Here is a 14,555-nt window from a genome sequence, read left to right on the forward strand (position 1 = left end):
ATATATCTAATATTTAAATATTAAAATTAACAAATAAATTAAATAATAGGAATGGGTTAGGACCATTGAATTAAGGCTAAAAAAATAATTTGAAATTAATTGATATCATTTTAGAATGGGCATTGTAGAAATACTATAACTTTTCTTACATAATTGAACTCTCAAATCTAGTTCTGTTTAAAAAGATCAAAATTTATTTTTTTTAAGAACCCTTAGTAAAACTTAAGATCTCCTTAAAAGGGATAGATTCATTTAAGTGATCAATCGCATTTAAATAAAAAAAATTGATGATAACTCCATATATTGTGTTTAATGGGTTAATTCTTGGACATATACATTACGACATTAAGAGCAAAGCACCTGGGAGAAAAATCAAAGAATCAATTTCATGCTACCTCTAGGTAAGTTTCACTAAATGGGGAAATTGAAACAAAAACCTAACTTTAGTTGACTTCCATCAACTAACGGCAAGGACTTTGCAGTTCAAGATTTTGAGAAAGAGTATCCACTTGAGTTAGGAGTGAAAAGAAATGTGTTGGAAGACAATTAAATTTTGGTTAATACAGACTCAAGAGAGAGAGAGAGTGTGTGTGTTTGACCAGAAAAAGGAAAAAAAAATGCTGTGGTAAGTTTTTAAAGCAACTAATTACCACAACTATGGTTTAACCCGAATTTATGGTACTTCTTAAACTAATGCTAACTACTGTCCCTTAGTAGCACCAATCGTTAAAAGAAAGGACTTGTACATTCAATATACACATTTCTTCGGAGCTTAAGTATTTTGGCACAATGTTCCTTGACCTCCATAAGATATCACAAGCATAAGTTGATGAATCAGAAGAAACAATGGTCTATTCATAACTAAAAACTGCAACCAGAAATTTAAACATTTTAAAGAATTAATGATTTATAGCATATAATGGGTATGTTACATATTACACAAGTCTTTATTAAATACTTCTTGATTCATTACAGACAATTTATAAATCAGATACATTTCATGATATGAAACCAAGTAAAGTTGTTGGAGGTTGTCTCTTTAGTCCTACTCTTATCTTCATTGGGTTTACCTTCAATCCTTCCATCCTTCTTATAATCATTTGGGCTAAGATCAGGACCAATATCCTTTGCCCAGCTTGCAGCATAAAGCCTAGAGGCCTCAATCAATAAGTTCAAGAGCAGTATTTGACATTCAAGTATGTAAATTACTCATTAAACTCAACACAAGCAAGCAGACTGACACTTAAAAGCTATTTTATCGATTCAATATCTCCATGATCCAATTTACACCCTGAACACCAGCTATCACATTTTTGAGTTTACTACAACAAATTGAGGTCACCTGTACCATCATCAGGTTTTTTTACTACTTAGCTTTTGCTATTTGCTTCTTTAAAATTTGTTAAAAGGAACAAAAGCAAAAAAGTTTCTAAAAAAGAGGGGACTGAGTAAAAATTAGCAAATAGTTCAAATGTAAAGCACTTCCAAACATATTGATGTAAAAACAAAAACCATGCATATTGTTTTTCATTAAAAAAAAAAACCAAGTTTTTTAATATTAAAAAATATTGTACCACTAGTATTTACCTTTACAACAAAAATCCTTTTTATTTTCTTTGTTTTTTTTTTGGAAACAAAAAGCAAATAGCAATAGCAACAAAGAAAAAGAGGCTAATTTGCAAACCAAATTCACTATTTTTACTATAATGGAGAAATGATAGAACCATGTTCTTTTAACTGAGCAGTAACATCTAAAGCAAAATCCAATAATAAAAAAGTTTCTCCACTAAATAAACCGTCTCCAATTATATGAAAAGAGGAAACGAAGGAAGGGGAAAAAACCCAAAAACCCAACTACATTCATCGTTAAACCCCAGAAACCAATCACTAATATAAACTCCAAAAGCAGAAAAATGGAAAAAGCTTACCAAAAAAGGCTCGTGCCAAGTCAATTTACGGCGCTTTTTGATGTGAGGAGGATCAGGCAATGAAGAAGGGAAAGCTATTTCTTTGAGATCGTATCGGATGTAATCATAAACTGTCCTGCACACTACTTTCAGCTTCATTTTAGCTTCATATAGAAGAGACCCAATTTGATTAAGAAAATCAGTAACTTGTATTTATTCTTTCGCTGTCCAAATTTTAAGGGAAGCTGACGTTTACTAGGTTCGACAGTACGGAGGTCAGAGGGCTTTTGATTTATGTCATTTTTTTAAAAAGTTTTTTAATGATAATATGGGTTTTAGTGCAGCTTCGCAGCTGTCTTTTGGGAAGAAAACTATAAAGGCGTTCATGGGAGCAACAGCGTGGATGGAAGAGCTAATGGCCTTCTAGATGGCAAAAGTCTGAGAAAAGCAAATGGGTTTTTCTTTGAATAAGGCGTACCATACATGTATACACTTTTGATTACATTTACAAATGCTAAGCAGATAGTATCATAGTTCTAGAAAATCCAATTTCAGTTAAAATCAAGATGTAATTATATCCTTTTTTTATTATTTCTTGGGTTTTATTTTTATTTTTTATTGGAATGTTGGGCTCTAATTTGATGCTTTTCAATTATAAACAATGATGATATGCAGAGGGAATTTACTTTCCCTTCTACCAATGATTATATTCAATCTATTCCTTGGAAAACAACGGCTTTGGATGGAGCAATGATTGGTGAGGGTTTTATGTGCGAAAATTGTAGGAATGGCACATGGAATGACGGGGGCCTCTGTGATGCAGGAATGGAACCAGAAAAAAAAAAAAAGAAAAACACTACAAAAAGCTTAAGCTGAGCCATGGAATAATCAAACAAATGACAGATGGCAACTGGAAGGTCAGGTCGGTTAAACAGTACATATCTGACAGAGTTCAGGAAAGCTGATAACCCGTCAAGGCACCGTGAGCCGCCGGGTACTCCTGCTAATGTTCCAAAAGACTGCAGCCGCTGGGGCCTACCTGGGACACCAGACACATAGAATGAACTTCTCTCTGCTCACCTTCTGTTAATGGAATTTAGAACCAAGTGATCACCAAACTCGGAAAAGGCAAAAGAAGAAACAAAAAATGGGAACCCTCTGTTACCCTATATGAGGAGAACTGTTTCCATTTTAAAGGCTGCACAAGATCTCCAACGCAATTCAGGTTTCTTCCTGCACATTTTCTTCAGAGTCCACTTCGCTGGTTTCCATTTCCTTCACTTTCTCAAGCTGCCTCAGAGATCTAACCTTTCAGGTCCATATGTGGATGGTATCTGCCATGATACAAATTGTTAGCCATTGAGAAATAGAGGTTCAACACTTGAGGCTAGACATAAGCAAGTAGGATTACACACCAGAGCTGGCACATATCTTTGAATGGCAGCCAAAATGGCTGCATGCCCAACGGCACTAACCTGCAGGGCATAACTTTATCCATCAGATTAAGACAGAATAGATCGATAATAAATTGAATTTTAAATCAAAGATGACTGCAAATTTAGCAAACAAGCTGTTATTTTTCTCTAGTCATGTACAGGTGATTGAGACAATTCCTTTTTAGTTCTCTTTTAATTTAGGGCTCATTCAACAGTACTTACCTGATATACCCTACATGCTAGATGTTTATGCTATGCTTCATTATTTTGGACAGTTAGAAAAGAAAAAGGTAAAAACTTACTTTAGAGAAACTTGTAAGTGTTAAAGATAAGTTACGTGAACAAAGACTTCCAGATACAATTACACCAAGAGTATTTTCTCTGAACTCAATTTTCAGCCCCCAACTCATGCGGTCAACTTAATAGCAAAAGTTTTGCGCTTTTATTGTCCCAATATGATAATATAAGTGGAGGTTCCATGATGGATACGTTATGTGGATTAGAAAGACAAAAAGTGATTGATCAGCAATGCATTGGAAGACACACTGTTGACGGAACGATATATTTTGACTTCCAGGAAGAAGCATCAAAACGCCAATTGGAACAACTGATGCTAAGTCAGTTAGAGTTCTCCGGAGGGCTTTTTTTTCTCTCTCTGCTAATTCATCCCCTATCATGGCCCTTCTAAGCAACTCCATTGCAGCAGCAACATCAATGGCTAGAAGCTGAGTTCCTTGCAAGACATCCTGCTCATTGGTAAATAACTCAGTCGACAGCATTCATAAGAAAATGATAGATGACTTCTCATCTTGAAACAGTGATTCTATACACCACAAAGTTAGTCAGACCATAAAATATTGATGAAGAGTTTGAAACAATCAATACAAATCATTAACCACAATGACCTTATCAAGGGATTGGAAAAATCTAGGCTCATAATTCTTCTAAGATTTCATCAAGGGAAAAACACTATATTAGCAATCCAAAAAGTTATTTTGTATGTAGAGAAGGTATGTGCGTACCCTATTTCAACATGTTTCATATGCCCATAGCATGATATGGTACAAAAATATGGTACAAAGAAGGGATACAGAGAATTAAGCACCTTCACTTCTATTATATAAAGCGACTATTTTAGCATGCAAAATCAAGAAATGAAACCAGATCTAGAACAGATAATATAACCAATTTTTTTATAAAATAAGAGCTTAAGCATGTTTGATACGATTAGGAGACAATATACAGTTTGAGTTATCATTAGATAGAAAATAAACTACATGTTAGACTTTTAAAATGCAGAAAGTTCCTCTGGCCTTAACCCAATCTAATAAGCCCTATAATGGGTCATTTAGAAATGTTATAAAAGGTCTAAGAAAGACTGGTTTCAATTAGTCAAACTAAATTCTGACATGAGAAAAAAGTAGTGATTGAAAATATTAAGGAATTAGTTTCACCTAAAAGTTAGAAGAACACATGTAAATCAAAGCTAGAGTAATTACAGAATGCTAATTATACAAACATAAATATTTGATTTAACAAAATCCTCAAGATACTCGTACCGTGCTTGTTTCTTTTCTCTTGTCCAATGATTTTTCAATAATACTTTCTTTCTTCTGAACCTCAACCAACTGAGCATGTCCAGAATCATTAATAGAGCTAGGACGATCATCTGTAACCTTAACATCCTGAACAAATTTGAAAAAGGTAAAGCAAATTAAAACATGCATGAAGAAAAGCCATTCTGAAGGTCATTGGTTATCATATCATGCATCAACATGTTTCTTGTTCTTACAATGATGAAATCTTTTGTAGTGAAATTACACAGTTATAACCGTTAACAGATTGATTGTACCTCATCGTATGCTGACTGATCATCACTTCTTGTAACATGTCTCTCAAGCTCGATTAGTTCATTCCTTAATTGTTCAAAGCAGCAGATTTCATTTGGTTCTGAATCAGCAATATCAATATTTGAAGTATTCTGCTCAACAAATTCACTTCCCTGCATGCAACAAAATTGCAAATAGCTGTCATTTAAATAAAGTATACAGATTCCCAACAGCATGATAAATGCTTTAGCTTCTGGAATCTGTGTTATCACAATTATACTCAAGAGCTAAGAATTTTATATCACAGTGTACATTTGACCGTGCATCCAAGAAAGAGCTGTTTCTAAACATAATTATTGGATGACAAATTTCTTCACAAGTCCTTCACTAAAAAAACACACCTAATCTAGAGATCCTCAAGCCTTCAATCAGTGCTCATGTCCAACCTTCCATCCAAATATACAAACAACTTAAGTTTGATGAACATGTCACAGCTTTATAATAATTTGATTAACGAAACAGATGTTGAAACCAGGCGTGACTTAGCAACCATTCAGAAAGTTCAAAGATATAATTTTCAGAATTAAAGGTCCAGTTCTCAAGTGCATTGAAATTCAAGCTTAAGGTCAGCTCACTGGTAGTGATATAGACCAGCAGGATATTAAATAAATGCAAGTCTGATACTAAAAGGATATTAAATAAATGCAAGACCAACAGGACAACAAGTGTCAAATGCTACTTGTGGAGACGGGTCATACCAATTTCTCTATAGCCGATGACCCAGTGTCGGACTTCCTGGCCGAAGGGTGTAAGAAGCTCCATATCCCACGAGATTTATTGACAACTCTAAGAGGAAAAAGACAAACAAAATAAAGAGGCATGAATAGCAGAACACTGAAATGATTGAATTAGCATTAAAAATAAGTTCCAAGAAACCAGGCAAAAGGTACAGTCTAATGCTGAAGTTGCTACCTGTTGCTTCTGTCATTTGTTACAGTAGCACTCTTTCGGGTTTCTGTCTTTGGATACTGTTGCTGCTCACTAACAGAGGATTGAGAACTATCATCACCATCTTCCTGAATGAGAATAATGACTTTGCATGAATTCCAACTAAACTTACAAATATATTGTATAGTGTGTGTGCTAAATACAAGATTAAGGCATGGAGTGCCACGTAAAAAAAAGGAAAACACCCAATTTGACCTTAATTTCTATTGAACTCAACTATTTAGATTATGGCAAAGCCAGCCCTGCAATTTACCAAAAAAAGGAAATGCAGTCCGGTAGTCTATGGTTAATGTAGTGCTGCCCCGCAACTAATGCCATGAAATTAATTATGCTAATTTGCAAACACACCTAGCACAAAAATTTCTTTGATGTCAATATTCTTGGCTATGCTCCCAAGTGCATTTTTATATTGAGGCAAAAGGCAAGCATTTATCTTCTATTTGAGGAACTGAAAAGCCCTAGCCATATTGCCATCATGGCATAAATTTTATATTTAAGGCATTACTAGAATTTATGGTATTCAACAAATTTAGAATAACAGAAAAAGAGGGAGGAGGGATAGGAAGAAACCTGTTGAAAGAAAGCTTCTTTTGCTCTGAAAGATGCCTCCAAAAATTCAGCCTCCTTTTTTAGCTTCCTTATTTTCTCAAGGTTAGAATAAGCTGCTTGTAATTGCTCTTTCCTGGAGTAATAACTTGAAACATGCAACTCTTGAAGCAAGTTTTCCAGTCTTTCCAGAGTTTCTTCAACACTCTCTAATGCCTGAAACAAAACATGATGTCACTGCCTAATTACAACCGGTCAACAAGTTTAAAAATAAAGGCACAAACAGACTGGAGGAACCATGGGAGCAAGAGTTCCATTCATATACGTCATAACAGAAAAAGGCAGCAAGAGGAAAGCATCTATGTTATTTATGTTGAACTTATGCTAATTTCCATCCAGTATAACTCTAGAAAGAAAGTATAATCACCCCCATGGTTACGTAGTTATGAGTTATCTGAAGATCAACATTAAACATTATGCTGCAGTACAGTTGATTTCTCAAATGGTAAGTGAACTTTGTAACAACTACTAGTCTATAAGATTGCAATTTCCCAGAGTGTGTGTGTGTGTGTTCTGAAGTATTTTCTCTCTTTCTTTGTTCTCAGTGATGCTTTGGTGTTTAAAGAAAACCCTAAATCAAACCAAATGCAGTTACACCAATGCAGTTGAACAACATAAAATCTAGTGCACACAGAAGCCAGAACCAAGAAAAAGGATAGGACGGTAAACATCATCCATGCGTTTAGCAAGCAAAAGCTTTGACATCCTAGGTTTCATAAGAAAAAGGCAGAAGCATTAACAACAGATCTGACTAAGCATATGAAAAGAAAAATAGGCCCCACCGTGACTTAAACATTTACTATTACCAGCAGCATAGGCACATTAGCTAGTTCCAAGCTACATATAATTTGCTTTGAAACAAATTTAATTTCAAAGGGAAAAGGGGGAACCTTATCAAATGAATCTGACTCTTTCTCAGTTATTAATCCAGTCCTACCAACAGAACTAGTCTCCACCATTTCCCTTCTGCATCACATTTTTTCCAGCAAGTATAATCAGCAATTAGCAATCATTATGTATAAAGTACCATTGTCAATTAATGCAACACTAGTATGACATGAGAATGAGATGAAGGTAATAAACATGATATGCAGCAGCTCAGGTGATAACCACATCTCTTTTGCATAACACAAAAATAAATAAAAAGCAAATGATCGTTGTAAAAAGGTACAAACAAAATGTAAAGTACATGCCAGCAGTAATAATCAAATAAAACACAATTACTGGGCTGGCCTAGCATCAATCAGATCAGACTCATCGGACACTCTTTGATGCAGAAAGAAAGTGAAGAAGAAAATACATACAAGATCTTATGAATTTAAGAATACATGAAAGATAAAGAAATATCACACCTATTAACAATAGAAAGCGGCAATGCAGACACATGACAAATAATACAGCGGCAGCTTGTCCTCTTATTGAATCACAATGCCAATAATCATTAAGTTTGTAGTAATTTTTTTGTTTTGCTCTTACTGTTAAGTATTAGAAATAAGGATGATTGAACATCTTAATGCAGCAACCATACGTCCATCAGCAACATCAAACAAACATCTTACTAGATCAAGTCCATGTAAGACCATACCAAACTACACAATGCCCTTGGATTGCCCCAAAACTAGAACTAATTTTATAGATTCAGCAAATCTAAAGAAAGGACCAAGAAAACACAAGGATGAGAGTTTTCCATGCTGAAACTCAAAAATGTCTTGGAAAATATTTCCACTCTAAAATCCTTTGCAAACATTTTGGAGTTTTATCAACAGATAGCTCTTTCTTGAGTTTTCTGGATCTTATTTCTGAAGTGTAGCTCAGAGTCCTTTCCTCCTTTTTCAAACACAGCAAGCTTTGGCCTTCTTTCCTATCAGTTGTTCCTAATTTTTTATATCTAACTATTTTACTCACTTTATTTTTTGTCTTGCAAGTCATAAGTGTAATGTAGTTGCAGTTTTGCAGTAAATGAACATATACATATATAATGGTAGAAATTTTCTAACATGCATATCAAGATTTCAGATTTTTCATGTCTTTCTTGGAAGCTTAGTTTAGGTACCTTGATGTATTTGATTCACATGTATCCTTTTTTTCAATAGACTGATAGACATTTTTAAAATATGTTTGAAAACTCATAGCAATATGCATGTACTTGAGTATGAGAGTGCATTCTCGTGGGTTAGTGAGTGGGTTGTGAGTGAGAGAGAAGAAGGGGCTGCTAAAGAGAGAGAGAGAGAGAGGGAAGGAAGGAAGAAAGACTAAGTTAGGTTAACCTGAGTTCATCCACGACTTACGATGCTATCCTGAGTTCATCCATGCACACCAACTTATTGTGCCTAAACAATATAGCAACACTTTGTTCAAATTACTCAACAGAGATCAGATATAAATTGGTTTTCAATTAATGAACCATAAACTCCTTTACCCTCTAGACAGGAACCTTGCAGCCTTAACATTAGAAGGATTTTCCAGCCATCTACTATATTTAATAAAGCTCTGCATCCAATGAGAACAAACATCCAACACTTCAGGAATAGCTTTAATATTAGGAGGAACTTCTCGTATACTTTTAAGTCCATGAGACTGTTTTGATGTGCTAACAATGCCGGGATAAAAAGGAAGCCAATTTAGCTCTTCACACACAACCTAACGAATTTAAAAGTAGGATGATATATCATAGTCCATCATGAAACATATTTGTCAAAAGGTAATTACCAAAAAACCAGCCATGCTGACCTCTACGTGTAGTTGATAAGAACTTATTGATAAAAGTTGAGGATAGTACAACACGCTGCCACCTATAAGGTACCTGCGACAAAAGGACATTGAATAAAATTTGCAACTTAACCATTGAAACCAATCTGATCATAATAGGGGGAAAAGTTAGTGTATTCTAAGATACCTAATGAAGCTTTCAATAGGATCATCTATAACGTCAAATCCATTTGCAGATAAAAAAACCTGTGTATTTCTGCCTAAGACAATGAAGAACCCAAAAATGGTCAAATCCCTTTCCAAGACCTGCAAGAAATTAGTATAACTTTCAAGAACAACTCTACCAAAAGAAAAACTGAGTATGTATTGAACATGTCGCAGTCAGCACAAACTATTTTGCTTCCTCCTTCAATCATCACGTTTTCACATTTTATCCATCATATTCTAAAAGGATGTGGGGAAAGCCTTAAACATCTTGTAATAACAGATTCAACCTAGAGAGATATGAATTTATAGATTATTTTAGAAACTCTCGCCAGGATGCTATTTTCAGAGGATGGAAGACAGCAGGAAGTCTCAAAATGTAGACAAATCATAAACTCTCACTGCAAACCTCAATGCTTTCAGATGTTGTTAGCCTTGACCATATTTTCTCTCTATCTATAGCTCGCTGCAGCTGCTTCTGCACAAGATCGACCCAGAAAATAACCTCCTCAGAATCTTGATCATTTTCCAATCTGCAAGCTGCAGCTCGGGGACCAAAATGGACAAGAAATTCTCTGTGTAGACCAATGTCCTTTATAGAATGACAAGCTTGGTATATGGGAACGAAATCAACCAGCATGTCCATAAGTCTACCAGTTATGTCAGGAATCATGGAAAAGAAATGGGAGCAGGAAATTTTAGCAGGACCAAGTCTTGTGATGGCAGCAAGACAAGTCAGTGCAAGCATGAGAAGAGCTTTGTCACTTGCACTTCCTGCACCCAATGACTTGCCTTTCCCACGCCTGGGAACAATTAAAAGAGTCAGTATGTGACTATAAGCTTCACAACTATCAAGAGCTTCATGAGAGCCTCACATGAAGCAGCAAGGAGGTGATTCCGTACACATTTGTGGCAGCAGAGAATCGAAGGTCTCACTCAAAATAATTTACAAAAGAGATCACCACAGCTGGAACTTGCTCAGTCCAAAACCAGTCATATGCTTCAGGTTGCTTGGCTGATAGTTTCTCCCTGATTAAGCTCTCCAAGGGAGCAGACTGACGCAACAAACTGCACCAATGTGCTTGTTAGAAGCTGTTGAAAATTCTATACGAAAAGGGAAGTAAAATAAAGAGGTTAGCAGAGAGAGAAAGCCTGCAATCCTCCTTCAGCAAAACTTCATAGAATGAAATTTCAAGTGAAAACTATAACATAGTCCGCCTCCATGATTAAAGCATAATACAATGCACCTTACCTACCAAGCATATGCATTTCACATTTCACATTTCACAACAACATGATTGCCTTTGGCCATTTTGTTCTGCAGAAATAACCAATTACCATATAACAACTGGAGGAGAGCAACTTAGATATTTAAAATCATTAAGACTCCATTGTCAAATTTGTAACTTGTAATGCCAATTGTAATATGAACCATATTCAAAGTGAGAAAATATTTCAGTTTTTCTTAATGCATAATAAGTTGAAAAGTGTTAACACAAATTGATGGTAAATATTTAAATACACGTAAAGTGTGTTTATACAAACTTGAACAGGTAACAAAATAGCCTATATTTGAACAAGATTCGCGAAAAGTTAATAATATTACATGAAATACAAAATATATGCAATGCACTACCTCCTTTGGACAAAAACATTATATCCCTATCTCTAACATCACCTCGGGATTAAATCTCGCTGGCAGCTTGCAGTAGGGAATACACAGAAGCCTGTGAAAATGCATGAAAATTTAGGTAGCTTAAATGATACTTGAGATGAACATAGATACTTTATTTGTATTAGCATACCAGAATAAAATGTTTTAAAACTGTGCTGATAAATTAAATAAGTTTAGATATAAATAAATAAAGAAAAAGAAAGATGTTCAAAATAATTAATGAAATCTCTCAGTCAGGTGAAGGGACATTGTTTGATCAATATAAATAAACAACATTGTAAAAGAATGACAAAGTAGTTTTACAAGAACCACATCTTGAGAGCTGGTAGTACAAAAACATGCATCAAATTAAACATATTAATAAAAGCCCAAAGAATGAACCAAGACAAACCTGATAAGAGAGTGTTTTCACCCATGCATTCCTCTCTACATCAAGCCAGGCGGTTGGAAACCAAGACAATTTTGATAATGAAACTTGTTCTATGATTGCTAGCTCAAGAACCCTAGCTGCATCATGTAAAGATTGAACGAGTCCATTACTATAATCTTCACGCTGCAGTGATTGATTCAGTTTGACCCTTATCTCATCTACATCTGTACTTGCACTGGTTTGTGGACCCCCGTTGACAGTGACACCATCTTCGGCTGATGCTGGAGGAAAACAGAGACCCATCCTTCTTGATTTACGAAAGCCTAAAAAATGTTTCCTATAACCCACCAGCCTGGATTATCTGACGAAGTCTGCCTTATAAGACATTTCTTCCTCAAATTACCCCAATTCGTCAACAGATAATCCAAGTTGGCCATTCCTTTGCAACAAACATGGGTTCCAAACAAATTCCGTGAAAGCCATGGATTTGAAAACCTGCTAAAACACCACACCCAGCAAGACACGTGTGTTTTCACACAGCATGGATAAAAGAATACTAAGTGTGGCGTATAACTTATTTCCTAGGTATGTCAACTCCTGGAACTGTAACAGGCGTTTGTTTATTTCTTTTCATCCTCCTTCTAGAGGGTTTCTACTTTCTAGTTAAATTTATAAACCACTAGCCAGGTAGCTCCTGGTTCTTTCCTTTATTCAATTGAATTAGCAAATATACGATCAGTGGCAACTTATTTTTTGAACTTCAACTTGTAGCAATCCTAAAAACCACAGTGTCAGTTTAAAAGGTATAAACTTTAAATCTCATAAAACAGCCCCTTAATTCACGCGAACCACTAAAATTCAGAAATAATTCACTTAATTATTAAACTTATCCATGAACACTGAAAAAACACAATTAAGTTGAAAATTTGCATTCAAAAACTGCAATGAGCTTTGGCCGGTTAGTCTTCTTTCTTTTGGAAGAAGAAAAAGAAAAAAAAAAAAAAACTTATCGAACCGTTTGGCTTGCAAAGGAAACGAAACAATTCGCCATAAATCAGACATAAAGAAGCGATTAATCAATTAAATAATGAGAATTTGTGTAAAAATAAAATAGTTCGAATCTTCTTCACCTTAGTTTTTTTTAGCATCAAATTTTCAGGATAAAAAACAGTTTAAAAAGTTTCGATGACTAATTTTATACGGATTCTCTTCAATAAAAACCTAAATTACTCAGCCAAAACCAAAATTAAACAATACTTGAATGAAAGGAACAATTTTAAGAAAAAAAAGGAACAATTTTAAGCACCTTGAATATACAAAACTGTGATAATGTAATTTAATCGACATGTACAAACTGTGAGGGAGAATCGACGGGAAAACTTTTGGCGTTTGGATTGCGGGAAAAAATGCAGGGAAAAATGTTGAAAAAAATAAATAAAGAAACGTAGTGTTTGTTCGAAGTGAAAAGAATGAAAATGAGATTCTAATGACGTGGCATATAGAGGGAAGAGGGAGGGTCTGTTCTTTTTTTTAATATTAATTCTATCCGCATACGTGGAGAAACGAATAGTCACCAAACAGGGATCGTCTTCGTCTCCTTTCTTTTTTAAAATTGAATGAAAAATCCAAAGAAAGGTCTGATTTTGGCGGAGGTTTGGATGTTTATGTGGTGCCACGTGTAAGGATTGAAATATTACCGCAACCCTCTAGCTCTTTTTTAAGCATTTTATTTGGTTTGGGCCTTTTTCATTTTTTTATAGGCCATCAAGCCCATTTTTACTTTTTGGGCTTTTTTCTTCATAAGAGTTTGATGTGAGGAACAAATTTTTGTTCCGATTTACAAAATCAAATAAAAGTTTTTTTATCCAAATCTTATCCCATTTTTATTCCTTTTTTCATTTGGAAGAAAGAAAATTCGAATTTAATTTTTTATAATTTTTTATTTAAAATTATGGGTTTGAGAGAATTTAGACGTTCAATATATTTTTGAGTCAAATATATTGTAAAGTCAAAGAATTTAAAGATAAACTAATAATTTTAAAATTTTGAGTTTAATTAGTTAAATTAATGATAAAGCTAAACATTTCTTAATAATAATGTATAACCATTTAATTTAGTTATTTTATGCAAAAAAAAAATACCGTCATTCATTAAAGAAACTAAAAATCACTTAAGATTACTAAAAATTATACAAAAACATTTAATATTTAAAAATAAATTTTTACTAACAAATACTTTAAAATATTTTATTAAATAATAATATCTGCGTTCAAATCATTAAATATTTTTTACACTCATTGTCGACAAACTTAATTATTATAAATGAAAAGGAAACGTAACAAACTCCTTTTGTAGCTACCACTTGCATCTTCTCCCAATAATCTATTCATGATCGCTATCAATAATTTATATTTATAATAACATTTTAGTTTTTTTACTTTTTAGGATTCTTCATAATCTAATAATTATTTTAGGCTCCGATTAATTCAGAATCAAATAGGTCAAATCCAATAAAAGAGGAATCTCGTACAAACTTATTTTTTATTCATAAAATTCAAAAATCAAAATATTTAAAAAAAATTAAACTTTTTATCACTCGAACCAACAGACGTTAATATAATAACATCTCAGTTATATTCATATAATAACAATCAATAAGGAAGATATTATTGATAAGCATGATGATCAATATAGTTATTGATTGATGCAAAATGTCACATTTTAGCTCATAATTTTATTTTTTTTCATTATTTTGATTGAATTTTAACAATAATTTACCACGTTATCTTATGTGACTAATGACTTCAATGA

General features: G+C 33.9%; 1 long non-coding RNA gene and 1 pseudogene across 2 annotated transcripts; one reads left to right on the forward strand and one right to left on the reverse strand.

Annotated features, from left to right (window-relative positions):
* The first annotated feature begins 893 nt into the window (after positions 1–893).
* Positions 894–2,761, forward strand: LOC149515145 (uncharacterized). The gene is made up of 2 exons (XR_016327782.1): positions 894–2,182; positions 2,252–2,761. It is a non-coding gene; the product is annotated as an uncharacterized LOC149515145 (long non-coding RNA).
* Positions 2,762–2,764: 3 nt separating this feature from the next.
* LOC111294896 (uncharacterized) lies at positions 2,765–13,249 on the reverse strand (annotated as a pseudogene). Its single transcript, XR_016327781.1, has 19 exons — positions 13,051–13,249; positions 11,766–12,239; positions 11,336–11,426; positions 10,603–10,767; positions 10,109–10,502; positions 9,683–9,801; positions 9,517–9,589; positions 9,206–9,426; positions 9,075–9,116; positions 7,677–7,752; positions 6,751–6,942; positions 6,145–6,248; positions 5,931–6,018; positions 5,196–5,345; positions 4,903–5,028; positions 3,902–4,089; positions 3,323–3,377; positions 3,073–3,241; positions 2,765–2,990 (listed from the first exon to the last, which is right to left on the reverse strand). The product of XR_016327781.1 is annotated as an uncharacterized LOC111294896 (transcript).
* Positions 13,250–14,555: the final 1,306 nt, after the last annotated feature.

Source organism: Durio zibethinus, chromosome 14, assembly GCF_047325235.1.
Source record: "Durio zibethinus cultivar Kanyao isolate XHJ-2024 chromosome 14, ASM4732523v1, whole genome shotgun sequence".
In the NCBI taxonomy this organism is placed as follows: domain Eukaryota; kingdom Viridiplantae; phylum Streptophyta; class Magnoliopsida; order Malvales; family Malvaceae; genus Durio; species Durio zibethinus.